Genomic DNA, 18,182 nt, shown 5'->3' with positions numbered 1-18,182 from the left:
TTTGAGTGTGGGGGGGGGCACTGCATGGCCTCTTACTGCTGCAAACAAACACCAATTGCTTGCTCATTTATTTATTTATTTATTTTTTGCATCAGGCTTATGTAGGCTTGAGCTTTCAACCTAGACTGACAGACTTTGCAGACAAGAGCCTTTAACCACTGAGACATCACCTCTGACCCCAAATATTTACTACCTGGCTCTTTAAAATTTCTTTATGTATTTGCACACGTTCATGTGTGTGCATTGCACCAGGATATCTTCCTACTGCTGAGGAATGCTGGCTTCGTGTGGGAGATTGGGAAACTAAACACCGGGCCTGCAAGCAAACCTTTAATGGTGGAGCCATGCCCCCAGCTCACTGAGCATTCACTTCCATTAGTCTATGTTAAAAATCCGTCCAGAGACCTGTTGGGCAACTTCTCACCTAGTATGTGTGATAGGATGACATCACATTCTACATTAGAAAACCTTCTGAGCTGGTAGATTTCATATAATGTGACTTTGCAGAATTCAAAAATAGACAAACAATATGGATTGAATAATAGTATAGAATTTATTAAGAAATTATTAACATTGCAGGCATCGTGGGAGACAATTCAAAGGTGAGCAGGAGAAGAACGTGGCATGCAAGAATCCAGAGCACACTTCAGAAGAAAACACGGTTATAAAGATGACTATGGCCTAAAGCTATGGGAGTTTTCTTTTTGAGGTAGGGTCTCACTCTAGCCCAGGTTGACCTGGAATTCACTCTGTAGTCCCAAAATGTCCTCAAACATAGATCAATCCACCTACTTCTCTTTCCTGACTGCTGGGATTAAAGACCTGTACCACCACACCCTTGTTTCCTATGGAATTTGTAATAAAAGTAGTTTCTTAAATTACTTGGCAGAAGAGCTAGAGATTGTGCCGCAGAATCTGAACTGAGATCAGATCTCCACATCAACCATGTATAAGGATGGTAGAAATCTACAATACCTGGAGAAGGAGACTGGGGGTGTGGGGGGTGATGACCTCTGAACTTCCTCAAAACAATTAACAGGTTTAAGTCTGAACTGAAGATTTTCAGATTTTTTTTCTGGTGATAGTCTGGAGGTTTGCAGCATAGGTAATGTGCGAGTTTGTGCTGCAAGCCAGATGTGAGAGAAGTACAAGTATACACATGTTGTTCATCTATGGGAATTTGGTCAGCAGCAGCTGGGCTGGCAGCAGGGCATGCTAAGGCAGATGGTCACACAGGTGGGTTTCCAGCTGGTGGTTTGGCAGCAGGTGGTCTCATAGCAAGTTGGTGGGCAGCAGAGCTGGTAGAAGCAGGGCTGGCATCAGGGTGAGCATCATCAGCAGCAGGTCCCACACGTTGGTTTACAGCAGGTGGTCCTGCAGCAGGTGGTCTGACAGCAAGTTGGTTGGCAACAGGGCTGGCAGCAGGGTGTGCAGCAGCAACTTGGGGCACAGCAAGGCTGGCAGCAGGGTGGGCAGCAGCAGCTGGTCCCACAGCAGGGCTTCCAGCACGTGTTGTTGCAGCAGGTGGTCCTGCAGCAGGTGGGCTGGCAGCAAGGGGAGCAGCAGCAGTCGCTCATGGTGTCAGATGTGGAGGGTGGGTTCCTGCTCACAGGAGAGTTTTCCAGAATGTGATGGATGACTTCTTCGCATGTGGGCCTTTTATACACCAGTCCTCAAGGGTTGGACCAATCAGTATGACTTGTCCTTTGTGTTTACAGCATTTGCTGTGTGTTTGTTGTTGCGTTTACTTTGTGTTTATCAAGGACGAAGTCATTACTCAATGCTATGCATCTTTGGAAAGTGTTACTCTGATTCTTATTTGGAGGTAATTACTTGACCTGTTTCAATTTAAAGCAAAGTTTCATTTGGTTGGCTTTTTTGATTATGGGGTAGATCCTGTGGTCTGGGAAGGGAAGGGTAGTTTTTTTTTTCACTCATACCTTTCTTCCTGTGTCTGTAGATGTGAATTGTCTCTGGAGACGGGTAAAATTGTGTCCTATTTACAGTGGTGAAATTAATGCCTATTTCTTTGTTTATATACCCGCATAGCCTGACTCTAGACTGGTCCAGGCATTGGACTCTGGGTAAGTTCCTATACCTGTGCATCTCAGGATCATCCAAGATTTTTCTGGCACAGTTGATCCATAGCAGAGCAGAGCTGGGGCAGGTGGGCAGAGGCAGACACAGTACGTCAGAGTCCAATGTATCCGTGGGTGTGTGGACGACCACTGATCCTCATTTCCCTGTATCGAGGGGCTCCCCGGGAGGAACACGGTCTGCCATGAAACTGTGCAACACTCAGACAAACCAGGGTAAGCAGGTGACTCCAGTGGTCACTTGGGTAGCAGCAGAGTCAATGGTCTTAGGTCTAACATTTCCCTGTCCTCCTTTCTGTCTGTCTTTATTTGTATGCCCTTCTCTTTGTTTTGCTGTTTGCCTCCAAAACTTCATTGTTGCTTGGTACCTTTTTGTTCAGTGGTAGTATAAGATTAATTGAGATATAGCTTATTTTCCTGTGGGGGTTAAAATTTGCATCTATTTGGGTCTGTTATTCAGATTAAAAGCTGTAAATTATTAATTTCACATTAGAGTGAATATCACCAAGTCACCATTTCCACACCATTAATAGTAAAGGAGTGGAAATGAATGCCATTACCTACAATCACATTCTCTTACTCATTCCCCAGGGGTGCTCACTACTGTCTTCCTGGATTAATCTCTGAACTCTGACATCATTTTAGTGTCCTTGGCATCTTTGTAAAACAAAGTTAGAATTGGCTTCTGTTATGATGATTGAGAGACTCTTCACTGTAGTTATTTAGATGAGATATGGTCATGACTGCGTAATCCTCCACTGAATGACCTGATAATATTTATTTGTTAAATTTCTTTTAGTAAAACGGATGTTTGGTATTCAGAACTAGTAAAACGATGCTGGTGTGCATAGTTTTTGTTTCCAGTATTTCTGTTGGTTACTCACCAAAGTCTAAAATTACTTTGTAATGCTGGGCATGGTGGCTTATGCCTCTAATCCCAGCCATCGAGAGGCAGATGTAAGAGGATTGCTGTGAGTTTGAATTCAGCCTGAGACTACACAATTTATTGCAGGTCAGCCTGGGATAAATCAAGACCCTACCAAAAAACAACAACAAAAAAAATTGCTTGCAGAGGTCTAGTCCAACTTTTGTAAGATTTGTTCTTGGATATTTTATTTCTTAGTACATTATTCATTTTCATATTATGTTATATATTTATTATTTTATTAAATATTATTTGCTATATGATATATAATATATTTATTGTATTTAATTTATATTTATTCATATTATATTTTTATTTTATGTAAAACTTTATTTTATTTTTATTATTTATTTATTCATTTTTTGTTTTCTGAGATAGGGTCTTGCTCTAGCGTAGGCTGACCTGGAATTCACTACGTAGTCTCATGGTGTTCTCAAACTCATGGCAATCCTCCTACCCCTGCCTCTCGAGTGCTGGGATTAATGGTGTGAACCACAACACCTGGCTAAAAGTTTATTTTTTTTAATCCTGAAATATGGAGAAGGATTAATTTGTACCAGAAAATATTAATTTTTGAGATGATGCATTTTATTAGACATTTTCATACCAGCACATGGCACACTCCCCTTCCACTGTTCTCTCTTATGTCCCCAGTGGCCTTCTCTGGGTTCATTTCCTCTTCCTGGAAATCACACTCCTTGTTTCATGTGGCTCCCCTCAACTTCCCCAGATTCCACAGATGAAAGAAGACAGACAGTTCTTGTTCTTCTTATATAAATCTGACTTATTTCCCTTAACATGATCATCTCCAGTTTCATTCATCTTCCTGCAAATGATATGATTCCATTCTTCTTTATGGCTGAGTAATTCCATGTTGTTAATATACAGTGCGGTTTATTGATATATTCCTTCATTGATTGGGCATGTAGGCTGATTCCATAATTGCCTATTGTGAATAAAGCTGTGATAAACCTGGGTGTGCAGTGTCTCTAGTCCGTGCTCTTTGGATCCTTTGGGGTGTACACTGAGAAGTGGTATGGCTGGATAATGTCAGAGGTTCTCATTTTAAGATCTGAACCTTTGAACTGATTTCCACAGGGGCTTTGATCATTTTCATTCCCATCAATAGTATCTAAGAGTTCCTTTCCCCCTGTATCCTTATCATCATCTGTTAATATTTGTTTCCTTGATGACAGCAATTCTGACTGGGATGAGGTAGAATTTCAAGGTAGTTTTTATTTGCTTTTCCTGATGACTAATGAGCTGAACATTTTTTTACATGTATTTTTTTTTGGCTTTTTGTGACTTATTGTTTTTTTTTTTATGTAGAAACTTTGTATGTACAGATTAGGTGTTGGTACCATTCCCCTCCTCCCTGCCCCCATTCCACTGACCGCCGTCCTCATGGGGTTGCTGGTTTTCACCGTGGAGCTGGGGGATGAGTCATGAGAGCAGCAGTCATTGTGCAGGGGTGGGCAATGCTCTGGATGCGCCCTCACCCCCGGTGGCTCTTACAGTCTTTCTGTCCCATTTCTACAATGTTCTCTAAACCTTGACAGGTGTGGCATAGGTCTTCTTTAGTGTTAATCTCTCAGAAACTTCTGGAGCTTTGCTTTGAGACATTTTGAGTGTCCTCAGTGTCTGTAGCCGTCTGCCTGCACAGGTTGTCAGAGTATTCTTGAGAGCAGCGCTCCTGCCTAACTCGCCAGTCCTGCCGTGGCTCCATCATCAAGAGTGGCTCACCTCATGGCAGAGTCTGGTATTTTTTCTTGTCATTGAGATGAGAAGGTTAAAGGGTATAAGCATAGTTAATTAAGAGAGAGTTCTGATGGATATAACCTCTCTTTTCAGCAAAGACTAGTGGGAGCTTCTTACTGGAGTCTATGGCTTGTCGCCATAGGATTCTGACTTGGTTGCAGTACCACCTACGAGTTCCTTCCCACTGAGTGGGTCTCTTAGCCCATCAGATAGCCATTGGTTACCTGCCCGGGCTGGGTGCCAGTGTTGCACAGGTGTGTACATCTTGTCCTGCTGGTTCATTTTGGTTTTTGAAAAGTCTTCAAACCATTTGCCTACTTATTGGTGGGTTAATTTTTTATTATAACTTTTAACAATCCTTTAAATATTTTTGGATGCTGGTCTGCTAAATGAATAACTGGTAAAGATTTTCTTCCATTATGCAGTTTGTCTCTTTACCTTGCTCAGTTTCCTTATCTACAATGCAGCTATTGATGGTCTTTGAGCGGTGCAATTCGTGTGGGGTTAACAATAACCAGTGTCGGGTCATGAATAGACCAGTTTCTCATCCGTTCACTCTTATATTCTTCCCACCTTCTTCCCCTCTTTCTCAATATTCCCTGAGCTTTGGAGGGAGTGACAGAAATGCTTCATTAGTGCTGTAGGCAGCCTCTTGTTTTCAGTTTTAATGAGGTTTGAGTCTCTGCAGACTCTTTTCCAGTCTCAATAGACAAGCTTCACAGCTCTTTCCTTTTGCTGCCTCCTCTGCAATGTTTCCTGATCCGTGATGGGTGTCATATAGACGTCTAGTCCAAATTACAGAATATTCATATACTGTAGTTATCATAAAAGAGAAGTACCAAATGAATGTTTATACTCACAATTTGGATCTTATTTAAATGTTATACTTAAGTACCTTGAAACAGAAAATCAAAAGGATGATGACATCTGAAAAATCGAAAAATAACAAGAACTCAGAAGGGGCATAAACAACTTATGCAAAGGCAAGTTCAAGAGAAAGAATGTGACCCTTGGTGTCTGAGGGGTTTATGAAAATGAATGTGCATCTCAGTACATTGTCATGTATTTCTCCAGGGAATTCCACAACCACAGAGAGAACTGCTGGGATGGGTGGCAGTGCCTACTGGACGGCACAAGAGACAGACATTATTCCTGGACTTTTCTGGTCTATAAGCTGCAATGTTCTCCTTTTCCCATCTGCCAGAGACAGCACCAAACATTTAGATATTATCAGAATCAATGAAATATTTTGCATTTCATGAAAAGCCAACAAGCCAACGGTGTTAGGTTGTGAGAAATTGAATTTAAATGTAAGTCTTGAATTAATGTTTGCACTTCAAAGCCCATAACAGCAGTACAGGCCAGAGGTGGAAGTAACTCACATGTCTATGTATGATTCAATGGATATAATAAAACACCTTGCACAAGAGACACAGCAGATTCACCTTCAGCAGGAAGTGCAAGAAAATTGTTTGATTTTTGATAGCATATGAGTGTAAAGACAGTTATCTAAGAGAAATAAGCTAGTCATGGAAGGAAAAATACTTCTGGTGGACCTGCAGCAGGTAGGCAGGCAGGAAGTGGTGGGGAGCGGGCAGCAGGTGTGTGCTGTGGGATCAGATGTGTACCAACAGCTTCTGTTCACTCGTTTTCCACCATATGATGACTTCTTAAAGCTGGGGAATTTCAGGTATTGGGACTACAAACCTGAATAAATCAGCAGGAGAGATTGCTTTTGGTGTTGTTTGTATCATTTGGATACTAGCTTTTTTTTTTTTTTTTCAAGAAAGAATTTATTCTTTCTATTTTGCAAATCTTTAGAAACTGAATGTTTAACCTGCTTTCTAGTTGGGACTAACTCATACAAAAGGTGTTTTCTTTTCCTCTCTCTTTTTTTCTTTTTGCATGTGTATGTGGCATGGTGTATGAGGTAGACAATGTGTGTGTCCCTTTGCTCACTGATATGGCCAGAGGGGACAATTGCGTGGCTGCTGCGAACTCCCTGACCAGCAGGATAAGAACGACCAGCAAACAAAGATCCTTCTCTATCACACTTTATTGGAGAGCCTTGGCCCTGTGGGTTGTAAGGAAGGCCAGTGGCATGAGCTACCTGCATTTGTGCGCAAAAGGCTCGAAAACCAGCAGATGTGTATGCTGGGCCATTATCAGTTTTTAAATGGCGCGGCTTTCCCCAAGCAGCCCAGGCCTCCAAACAATGAGTCTTGACATGAGGGACCTTTTCACCTGCCAATGGGGAGGCGAAAATAACGCCTGAACAGGTGTCCACTGAGACATGAAGGTATTTTAACCTTCCAAACTCTGGAAAATGTGTCACATCCATTTGCCAAAGATCTCTAGGACGTAGGCCTCGGGGATTAATATCCACATGTGGGGAAGGCAAAAAGGTGACACAAGATTGGCAAGATTTTACAATATCCCGCGCTTCATTTCTGGAAATAGGAAATTTTAGTCTTAAAGTATTTGCAGGGACATGATATAGTCTATGGAATTCTGTAGCTGAAGCCTTTGGATCTTCCAAGGAGAGCAGGGCTAGCCTAGCGGCCCGATCCACAAGGTCATTAGCCTGTGACAAGGGGCCAGGCAGTAGTGAATGAGCTCGAATATGAGAAACATAAAAAGGGCAAGTTCGCTGCAAAATTAAAGATTGAAGTTGTAAAAGAATATTAGACACTAGACTAGTAGAGCGAACCGAAGCAGCGGTCTCTAAATTAGCCACTGCATTGGCCACATACAAGGAATCTGTAAACAAATTAAAGGAAGTGGGGAATGTCTGAAATACCTCCAAGACTATTAAGCATTCAACAATCTGAGGAGAGTCAGGTCTGAACATTCTTACTATAGGCTCCGATCCCTGTACCAGGTAGGCCCCACGACCAGACTTTGAGCCATCAGTAAAGATGGCAGGGGCTGATGTAATAGGCTCCTGAACAGTGATTTTAGGAAAGTAAACCAGATTGTTTTCAACAAAAGACAAAATAGGGCTCTTTGGGTAATGATTATCTATGACATTTGGGAAAGCACACATGAGAATGCTCCAATCATCCACAGTGCCAGACAAAACTTTTACTTGTTCCTTAGTATAGGGAATGATAAGCCTGTCAGGCAGCTTTGCAAAATGTACTAAACAATATTTAAGCCCAAAAAAAGCCTGTCGGGCTACCAGCTGCGGAAAATATTGGAGAGTGCGGGCTCCCAAAGAGTTTCTTTTTTTTTGAAGCCATAATAGAAGCCCCTCCTAGCGGAGGCCAGCCGCGACCAGGTTTTTGTTTTAATGAAGCGGCATGTGTCTCTAGCAGAGTTATAGGAGGGAGGTGCAGACGGCTCTATTAATTGCAGAGATCCACCCCTTTGGGCCTGCTTTCCTTTCGTTAGTAGGGGGCGCCTAGGCAGAGATGAATAGTGCCCTTTTGTGACTTCCTTGATTCCTTCCCCCCCCTTTTGTAATGGTTCTTCCTCCTCCTCCTCCTCTAGGTCTGAGTTGGAGGTGATTTCCTCATCTGTCTCAAAAACACTTAAACGTACAAGCTCTTCAATAGGGGGATACAGCCTGGTAAAGGTCCCTTTAGTGCCTTTCTCAGGCAAGCGATGACTCATTTCCCCCATCTCTTCAAGCTCCTCCTGCAGGCTTTTATCTTTATCTTGTATATGTTTCTCCTTCTTTATATCTCCCTTTTTCTTAGGCCTAACTTTTGACTCCCCATTTGAATCAGACTCAGAAAGACTATCCTGATGCCTTGCTAGAGCCTCCCGTCCCTTTTTAATGATCTCTATGTGGTTCCCTTTACTTAAACAAGAATGAATAAGGCGCCAGAATGGCAATGTGCCTTTGCCTATTCTATCTTCTTTCTTTGCCCGCTCCAAATCTCGACCCAATTTTTCCCACGTAAGGAGTGAAAGATCACCTGACACCGCAAACCATGGTGCGATCTCATCCAGGTCTCTAACAATTTTTTTAATGGTCGCGGACGAGACCTTAATGTCTCTCTGTTTAAGCAATTCCTTTATGGGTTGGACAAAGCTATCGAGTGCAAAGTTCGCACTCTGGGAATTGCCCATGGCGTACGCTGTTATCTACCAGCGAATTTACCGGCCAGAAGAAGAGGGCAAGGCAGAGTGCGACAGATCGAAAAACCCTGTTATCTACCAAGGTCTTTTACTTTCGATTCGTACCGCGAGGCTAATCCTCTTCAAAACAGCGGTACTCCCTTCCAGGTTTGTCACAACGGCACCAAGAGCAGCAGACAACAAGAAAAACGAACCACACAGGAATAAAAATGGCAAGAATCAAATACGGGTCTAGCATGACTGGGGTAACTTACCGCGGTCTTCCTCTCCGTGTGTCAAGTTCTGGATCCTCTTTGGCCCCTCGCCCGGTGACCACAAAGCACCCGGCGTCCCGGGATTTCGGCACCACTTTGCTGCGAACTCCCTGACCAGCAGGATAACCCTTTCATCATGTTCCTGTCCATCTCTCTCTTGCCTGCCCATTCTCACTTGAGCCTGAGTCTCTTACTGAATCGAGAGCTGGGAGCTTTTCATTTGTAATCCCGGGGCAAGTGTCTTCTGTGTCCTCAGGGTTCCTGTGGGTCCTCAGGATGGACCCGCAACAGTCTCTCAGGGGTCCTGGGGCCCTCATGCCTGCCCAGGAAGTACTCTTACCACTGAGCCATCTTGACAGTCCCTTAAAAGAATTTTTCATAAATAAAATAAAGAGGTAACTTCATCTTTATTATTTTCTTTGGTATGATTACTGGTCATGAGGCAGCACCTGCTGGCCTGCAAGATTTTGAGGTTCACCTAGACTAGAAAGTGTTTCCATGATGTGCTTATGTTACTGTGATTAATTCAATGCCTGGTGTATAGTCTGAATTTCACCTAGTCCAGGCAATGGCTTTATCCCAGCTTCTCCTTTCTATGTCCTTCCTATGTGAAAAAGTGTTATTTCCCAGAGAATAAGGAGATGAAGAGAAGTGGCTGGCAAATCAGCTTCACATTTAAAGGATGAGTGTCCAGCACAGCTAAGGGACCCAGGCCACTGGAGGCTAAAGTGAGGCTGATCTGTCCAGCATGGCTAAGGGCCCAAGGTGGTTGCAGCAGGCCTGGAGCCCATGAATCTTGCCTTGAGCCTGGAAGGAGTGGGGCCATTCCCTCCCTTTGCCTGGGGCATCTGAACATCATGATAAGACTTAGGTTTGGTTTCCCTGTGGCCATGTGACCTTATATCACTCATATGGAAGGTCCATATATGTGAATGAGGAATCAGCCAGTAGTCTTCACACAGCCAATCGCCCTGTGACCTGTACCCTGTACCTTTTCTCACCACACATAAAACCTTATAAACCCATTCCCCCAACAAATTAATGAGCTGTCCTCTGAAACAGTCTTCTGAGTATTTCTTCCTGTTGCACTCACAGCCACTCAAGACCCTGTTCCACAGTTGCTGGGACACACCATGGGAAACTGATGCTCAGGGGGCCCAAGCTGGCCAGGAACCACAGATGAGCATGGTTTTAGGATTAAGAGGGGAAAGAGGAGGGCTTCCAACAATGAGTAGGAATATTTCCTCTTAAGAATTTCAGAAAGTGGCTCATGTCAACCCTGCATGTGAATATCACTTTCCTTTAATTTTTGTACGTGTTGATTTGTGTCTGGGTGGGAAGCAGTCTAGCCCAATGTGACACTGTTAGGCAGGACTTTTCCTGGGGTGTATATTACAATGGGATGATGATGAATGCTCAGGCGATGAGCAGGTCAGCATTGTGTCCTTTGGGGATTAAGCTTTTCCCCTGGTTCCATTCTGTACTGTTATCTTCTATGTTTTAGAAGCAGTTTAAATTTCAGAATATGTATGGTTACATGAAAAGTAAAATAAGAATTAAATTTTCAGAAAGATGTCCAAGAAATTTTACAGGTTTTATAAATAAATTCCATGATCAATTCATCACAACATGATCATTTCCTTACCATTATTAATCAGTAAAGATTCATAAATTGACTGCCTTTTTAAACAATAATATCATCCAACTCATTTGCCAAGGGAAACTGATCACTTTGACTGGCATGACAGGTAAGATCAAGACTGACTCTGAAATGCTGTGTCACAAAGGAATCAAATTAGAAGGTTGCTACTGTCAGATACCACACTGGGTCCTTTCCTTCTCCAGAAGTCCTGGAACTGATAACAAAACCAAGATTCCATTGTGTTGTGAAGAAATATTTATTCTTGGCCATAGAATAAGGAAAATGGAGATGTGATTGGCAGACCAGCTTTTCATGCAAAGAAATGAAGAAGGTTCTTTGAGAGTAAGAGGACAAAGGGAAACATTTTAGATAACGAATAGGAATGGTTTTGGAATCCTCAGGCAGGGAGTAGGGTCCACCCAGGGTTGGTGCAGGCATGTTCTATGATGACTGTATTAGTCAGGGTTCTCTAGAGGAACAGAATTACTAGAATGAATTATTTTATAAAGGGAATTTATTGGATTAGCTTACAGTAGTCCAACAGCAGTTGCAGGCCTGAGAATCACCGAACCTGGTAGCTGCTCAGTCCACGTGGCCAGATGCCTCAGCAGTCCCGACCCGGCACTGCAGATGGTGCCGGAAAGCCTGGAGGCCTCCTGAGGAGCTGCTGGGTTTCGATCCACGTGGGTCTTCAGTTGATGTTGGTCTTTAGTCCGTACTGGTCTTCAATCCACGCTAGAAGGTAGGGAGCAGCTCCGGCAGCCAAGTGGAAGGAAGGAAGGAAAAGAGGGAACTCTTCTACCCAGAGCTTCCTTATATCAAGTCCCTCTCTGAGTGGGGCCGCCCACTCTGGGGGAAGGGCTCACCCTGGGAGAAAGACCTCCTCCTTTAGTAGATCCTTCCTAGAAGCAGCCTGCGGATTACTAAACAGATCAAGTTGACAACACCTTAACTATCACAATGACGTTCTCGGCAGGAACTTGACTAGGGTAATGCACTGCAGTGACATGGTATCGAGCCCAGGGTGGCGCAGCAGGCCAGCGTGGCGACGTGCAGGGGAGAAGCCTGGTCTGCGAGGTCCTTTTCTGCATCCTTGTCCCCAGAAACAGACAAAGCACTGCTTGTCTGGCTGGGCGTGTCTCATCCTGAAATAAAACTTTATTTACCAAAATGGAGATTTCTCAGGGATTGAGAGTGTGTTTATCTTGTAACACAAAGTAACTTTAATAAGTCAGAGATATATATCACCATTGGTACTGCATGCTCAGGTGCCCTAAGACAAAAAAAAAATTCAGAGTTCAGATTATCAATTAAAAGCAGAAATTTTAGGAAAAAAAAGCTTAAAGTTTAAAAAAACGGCCTTAGTGTTGAGTACTTTTCAATTTAAATATAAATTTTGAGGCTACTGTCTGTTAGTAGTTCCATAGAAGCATAGAAAGATAAAGGAAACGTAAAACAGTCACAATTTCGTATATGATTCCCCCATCTGTTTATAGCAAACTGCAATTTTCCTATCAGCATGCTGCATCCAGGGTCCTGAGATGCCCTGTGCTTGCAGCCCCCCTGGCTCTGCAAGGCAGGGAAGCTAACAAAGAGCCGTTCTGTTTTCTAAGTTCCAGGGAGCGTTTTGGTCCTCCCTCTGGGTTATAAGGCAACTTTGCTTCTTGTCATTTTTCAACTTTTTAAGAGTAGGAGAGGGGATATGATGGAGAGTGGAGTTTCAAAGGGGAAAGTGGGTGGAGGGAGAGAATGACCATGGGGTATTGTTTACAATCATGGAAGTTGCTAATAAAAATTAATTTAAAAAAAAAAGGTAAAAGAGGAGAGGCGAGGATGGATGAAAATCCAGAGAAATGCGGTATGGCTGGATTTGAAGGTATAGTCAGGGGCCCTAATTCAAGTGAGTCAGGGATGTGTGAAGCTAGAAATGGCAAGTCAATACTTCACTGTGGATCTTATTATGAAATGTCAAAGTCTTCATTTTGCTCCTCTGAATCACTGTTGAGAGTGCTGGTTTCCAGCAAAAAAGCATATTTGTGATCATCATGTGGCAAATCAGGTGTGACAGAAGTCTGGCTGCATACATGTCGCTCATTGAAGCGCTGGTCAGCAGCAGCAAGGCTGGTAGCAACTGGGTTCGCGGGTGTGTTGAATGCAGGTGGTCTTACATCAGGTGGTGTCACAGCCAGTTGGCCGGCTGCAAGGCTGGCAGCAGGTGGTCACACAGATGTGTTTGCAGCAGGTGGTCCTACAACAGGGCGTTTTGCAGCAAGATGGCTGGCAGCAGGGCCGACAGCAGCTGGGCTGGCAGCAGGGTGTGCAGCTGTGGCCGGTTGCCCAGATGGGCTTAATGCTCATGGTCTTGCCACAGGTGGTTTCACAGTAAGTCAGTTGGCAGCCAGGATGGCTGTACCAACAAGCACAGCTCATTTGACCACAGCAGCTGGACTCACAGCAGTTGCGCTGGCGGCAGGATGTGCAGCAGCAGCTGGGCACACAGATGTTTTTCCAGAAGGTGGATTTACTGCAGGAAGTCTGACATCAAGGGGAGCAGCACGAATCATTCATGCTGTTGGGTATGAACTGTGGGTTCCTGTTTACAGGTGAATTGTTTTTTTTTTACAGTATGATGAGATCTTACAGACCCCAAGCCTTGCATAAGTTAGTTCTCCAACACTTCCATATTGAATTTTTTTTTATCAAGGAAGAAATTGTTCCCTAGTGTTATGAATTTATAAAAGCTTTTAATTAGTTGATTTAAGAGTAACTCATGAGAACTTTTCAAACACATGTTTTTAAAGGGAGGGGCCTCGCAATCAGCTTGGTCCCGGCGTCCTCTGGTTACGTGCACCTCTGCTGTCCTGGGAGGGATGCAGTAGTTCCTCATGTACTGATCTGATCCTTTGTCTGCACTGGGATTAGGACGCGTCTCTGGACAGCAGCATGAAGCTGCCACGTTCACAGTGTGACCTGACTGCACGCTTCCCTGTCTTTTATCCAATAAAGCCTGACTCCAGACTAACCCAGGCACCCAGCTCTCTATCAGCTCTTTCAGAGGCTTATGGTTAAAAGCCACATGGGATGAAGAGATATACAATGTAGATAACTGGCCTCCTAGTCCATCACAGTATAGACCTGAGAAGACTGGATTATATTTCCTGGTAATATCATGATTGTGAAATTCATCAATGTAACTATCTGTCATTTGTCCACCTTCATTGCCCTATAATCTCCCACTGAATGAATTTGACACAGTTTATTTGTTGATTTTCCTCTAGAAAAATATAGCATATTTGTAGTTTGGGACAATAAAAAGTAATGCTTGTACAAATGTTTTTGCATAGAACCTTTGGCTGGTATTTGTACACATGTCTATTGTTTGTATAATTGTGAAGACTTAATCATAAAATTCCCTTTTGAAACAAACACTTATTCATTTTTTTGTAGAAGCCTTTCCCATCTTTCAATAGATGCTGCACACAAATATTATTTTTATTGTCTTATATTTTCTCAATTAAAAGTTTACCTTTGGGCTGGAGAGATGGCTTAGTTGTTAAGGTGCTTTGCCTAGGAAGCTATGCACCTGGGATCAATTAACCAGTATCCACATAAGCCAAACGCACATGGTGGTGCATTTGTCTGGAGTTTGTTTGCAGTGGCTGGAGGCCCTGGTGCACCTATTCTCTCTCTCTATCTCCCTCTTCCTTTCTCTCTTTCCTGCTTTCTACCTAAAAATATAAGTAAAATATTTTAAAAGTTTACCTTTAGTGATTATGCTATACATAAAAATCATTTTATTATTGCATAATGATTATAAAATAATGTATTTGATTGCTAATTTCTTAACATATATATAATATAATATATATTATAATATATAATATATATATAAATATATATAACATACACACACACACATATATATATTATAATATATATATATTATACATTGATCATATTCTCCTCCCATGACCTGGTATTATGCCCCCTTCACACTTTTGTCTGAAGCCCTCCCTCCAATGAATCCTTTATTTACTTTGATGTCATACGTTTTTTCCCTTCTGATTTCCACATATAAGAGAAAGTAATGGTTTTCTTCCCAAATCTGGCTTATTTCACTTAATGATAATCTTTATTTTCATCCATTTACATAGCTCCAAATGATTTTGTTTACCATCATTGATAAACATTCCCTGTTGTCTGTATATAACACATTGTATTTATTCAGTAAATCCATGACTGTGCCCTGAGGTTGATTTTATACATTAGCTGTGAGCTGTATGGGAATAGGTGTTTTTCTATTGTCTGCTGCCTTTGATTCCTTGGGGTACATTCTTAGAGAAGTATTGCTGGATCATGTGATTATTTTATTTTTTCTTCGAGGAACCCAAATCTGATTACCATAGGTGCTATATTAATTTATTTTGTCATCAGTAGAATCTAAGGGTTGCTTACCCCATACAGCCTCAGTATTTGCTATTTGTTTCTTTGACAAGCAGTGTGACCTGGGTGAAATGGAATTTCATTGCAGTTTTGAATTGCATTTCCTTCATTGCTAAGGATGCAGAACAATTTTTTACATGTGATTGGGTATTTGTAGCTCTGGTTTTGTAATGTATTTATGTGATTGGCTCATTTGTGGATTAGATTACTTTTCCTTTGTTGTTAATTTTTTAAAGTTATTTATAATTCTGTATATGAACCTTCTATTGAATGAGTAGTTGGCCATGATATTCTCCTGTGTTGCAGGGTGTCTGTACCCGGGTCATTGCTTTCTTACTTGATGTTGCAGTCAGGTTCACATTGCTGGCAGAAATCACCTGACCAAGAGCAGCCTCACCTTTGTGAGTCTGGCTTACAGGGGATCTGGAGAGTCAAACATGGGTCCGTAGGCTTCACAGGCAAGCGCCTTCCCTGCTGAGCCATCTCTCCAGCCTGACATCCTCGGTATGATGATGTCTACTTGCATCTACTTTTCAGCATTTGATGTAGTAGAAATTAAAATTTTTGTATAGATATTAGCACTGTCATGGTTATGCTAGCCTTATTAATGGTACATAAGACTTGGGAAAAATTTAACTGTTCAATAAGGAATAAACAAAAAGCAATGGAAAATATGACAGAAGAATCATTTCTATGTTCTGGATCATGCCTGTAAGCATCAGTTTCAGAAAAGTAAAGAGCAAAAGGTTGGTTTACTGAAGCTCAGGTCAGACGAAGTGGGAAGTTGGTAATCACTAGGAAAATATTTAAACATTGTATGTGTGTGTGTCTGTGTGTGTGTGTGTGTGTGTGTGTGTGTGTGTGTGTTTGTGTATGTATTGCATTCCAGGCCCTCATGCTGCTGCAAACACACCAATTGCTTGACTTTTTTTTTTTTTTTTGCATCAGGCTTATGTAGGCTATAGAATTGAACCCAGACTCACAAGCTTTGCAAACAAGAGCCTTTAACCACTGAGACATCTCCTCTGCCCCAACTATTTACTACCTGGCTCTTTAAAAATTGTTTATGTATTTGCCCACGTTCATGTGTGGTGCATTGCATCAAGATCTCTTGCTACTGCTGAGGAATGCCCATCTGGCTTCATGTGGGAGATTGGGGAATTAAACCCCAGACCTGAAAGCAAACGTTTAATGGTGTACCCATGTCCCCAGCTCACTGAGCACTAACTTCTGTTACTCCGTGTTAGAAAGCCTTCCAGAGATCTGTTGGGCAACTTTTCACCTAGTATGTGTGACAGGATGACATCATATTATTCATCTGAAAATCTACTGCGCTTGTAGATTTCATAAAGTGACTTAGCAGAATACAATAATAGACAAACAATATGGATTGAATAATGGTACAGACTTTATTAAGAATTTAACATTGCTGGCATCTAGGGAGACAATTCAAAGATGAACAGGGAGAAGAACATGGCATGCAAGAATCCAGAGCACACTTCAGAAGAAAACATGGTTATAAAGATGACTATGGCCTAAAGATATGGGATTGTTCTTTTTGAAGTAGGGTCGCACTCTAGCCCAGGCTGACCTGGCTTTCACTCTGTAGTCCCCAAGTGGCCTCAAACATAGAGCAATCCTCCTACCTCTGTTTCCTGAATGATGGGATTAAAGGCATGCCCCACAATGCCCAATTACCATGGAATTTGTAATGAAAATATTTTCTTAAGTTACTTGGTAGAAGAAATAGAGATCGTGCCTCCATATCTGAACTGCAGTCAGACCTCCACATCAACATCTGTGAGGATGGGCAGAAATCTACCGTACTTGGAGAAGGGGGTTGGGTGGGGGATGACCTCTGAACTTCCTCAAAACAACTAACATTTCTAATTTGAACTGAACATTATCAGATTTTTTTTTTTTTTTTTGTGATAGCCCAGAGGTTTGCAGCAGAGGTAAGGTGAGAGTTTGTGCTGCAAGCCAGGTGAGACAGAGGTATGCCTATACAGATGTTGTTCATCTGTGGGGATTTGGTCAGCAGGGCATGCTAAGGCAGATGGTCACACAGGTGGGTTTCCAGCTGGTGGTTTGGCAGCAGGTGGTCTCACAGCAAGTTGGTGGGCAGCAGAGCTGGTAGAAGCAGGGTTGGCATCAGGGTGTTCAGCAGCAGCAGGTCCCACACGTTGGTTTACAGCAAGTGGTCTTGCAGCAGGTGGTCTGACAGCAAGTTGGTTGGCAACAGGGCTGGCAGCAGGGTGTGCAGCAGCAACTTGGGGCACAGCAAGGCTGGCAGCAGGGTGGGCAGCAGCAGCTGGTCCCACAGGAGGGCTTCCAGCACGTGGTGTTGCAGCAGGTGGTCCTGCAGCAGGTGGGCTGGCAGCAAGGGGAGCAGCAGCAGTCGCTCATGGTGTCAGATGGGGAGGATGGGTTCCTGCTCACAGGAGAGTTTTCCTGAATGTGATGGATGACTTCTTTGCATCTGGGCCTTTTATACACCAGTCCTCAAGGGTTGGACCAATCAGTAGGACCTGTTCTTTTTGTTTACATCATTTGCTGTGTGTTTGTTTTGTGTTTGCTGTGTGTTTATCAAGGAAGAAGTCATTACTCAATGGTATGCATCTTTGGAAAGTGTTACTGTGTGTCTTATTTGGAGGCAATTTACTTGAACTGTTTCAATTTAAAGCAACGTTTTATGCCATCAGCTTTTTGAAGGTGGGGTAGATCTCCTGCCCTGTGGAGGGCCATGTTGTTTATTTCTTCAAATTTTTTTTTTCCCCTGTGTCAGTGTGGAATTGTCTCTGGAGAGGGGCACCATTGTGTCCTATTTACAGAGATGGAATTAATGCCTATTTTTGTTGTTGTTGTTTGTTTATGTACCAGCAAATCCTGATCCTAGGTTGGTCCAGGCATTGGTCGCTGGCTAAGTTCCTATACCTGTGCATGTCAGGAGAACCAAGACCCTTCAGATGCAGGTGTCT

General features: G+C 42.7%; 2 pseudogenes; both read right to left on the bottom strand.

The window, feature by feature from the left end:
- Positions 1-1,319: 1,319 nt before the first annotated feature.
- On the bottom strand, positions 1,320-13,119 carry LOC123463551 (annotated as a pseudogene).
- Positions 13,120-17,238: 4,119 nt separating this feature from the next.
- LOC123463550 lies at positions 17,239-17,610 on the bottom strand (annotated as a pseudogene).
- Positions 17,611-18,182: the final 572 nt, after the last annotated feature.

The sequence above is a fragment of the Jaculus jaculus genome, chromosome 9, assembly GCF_020740685.1.
Source record: "Jaculus jaculus isolate mJacJac1 chromosome 9, mJacJac1.mat.Y.cur, whole genome shotgun sequence".
NCBI classification, from domain to species: Eukaryota; Metazoa; Chordata; class Mammalia; order Rodentia; family Dipodidae; genus Jaculus; species Jaculus jaculus.
This window is presented reverse-complemented; position numbering and strand designations above follow the sequence as displayed.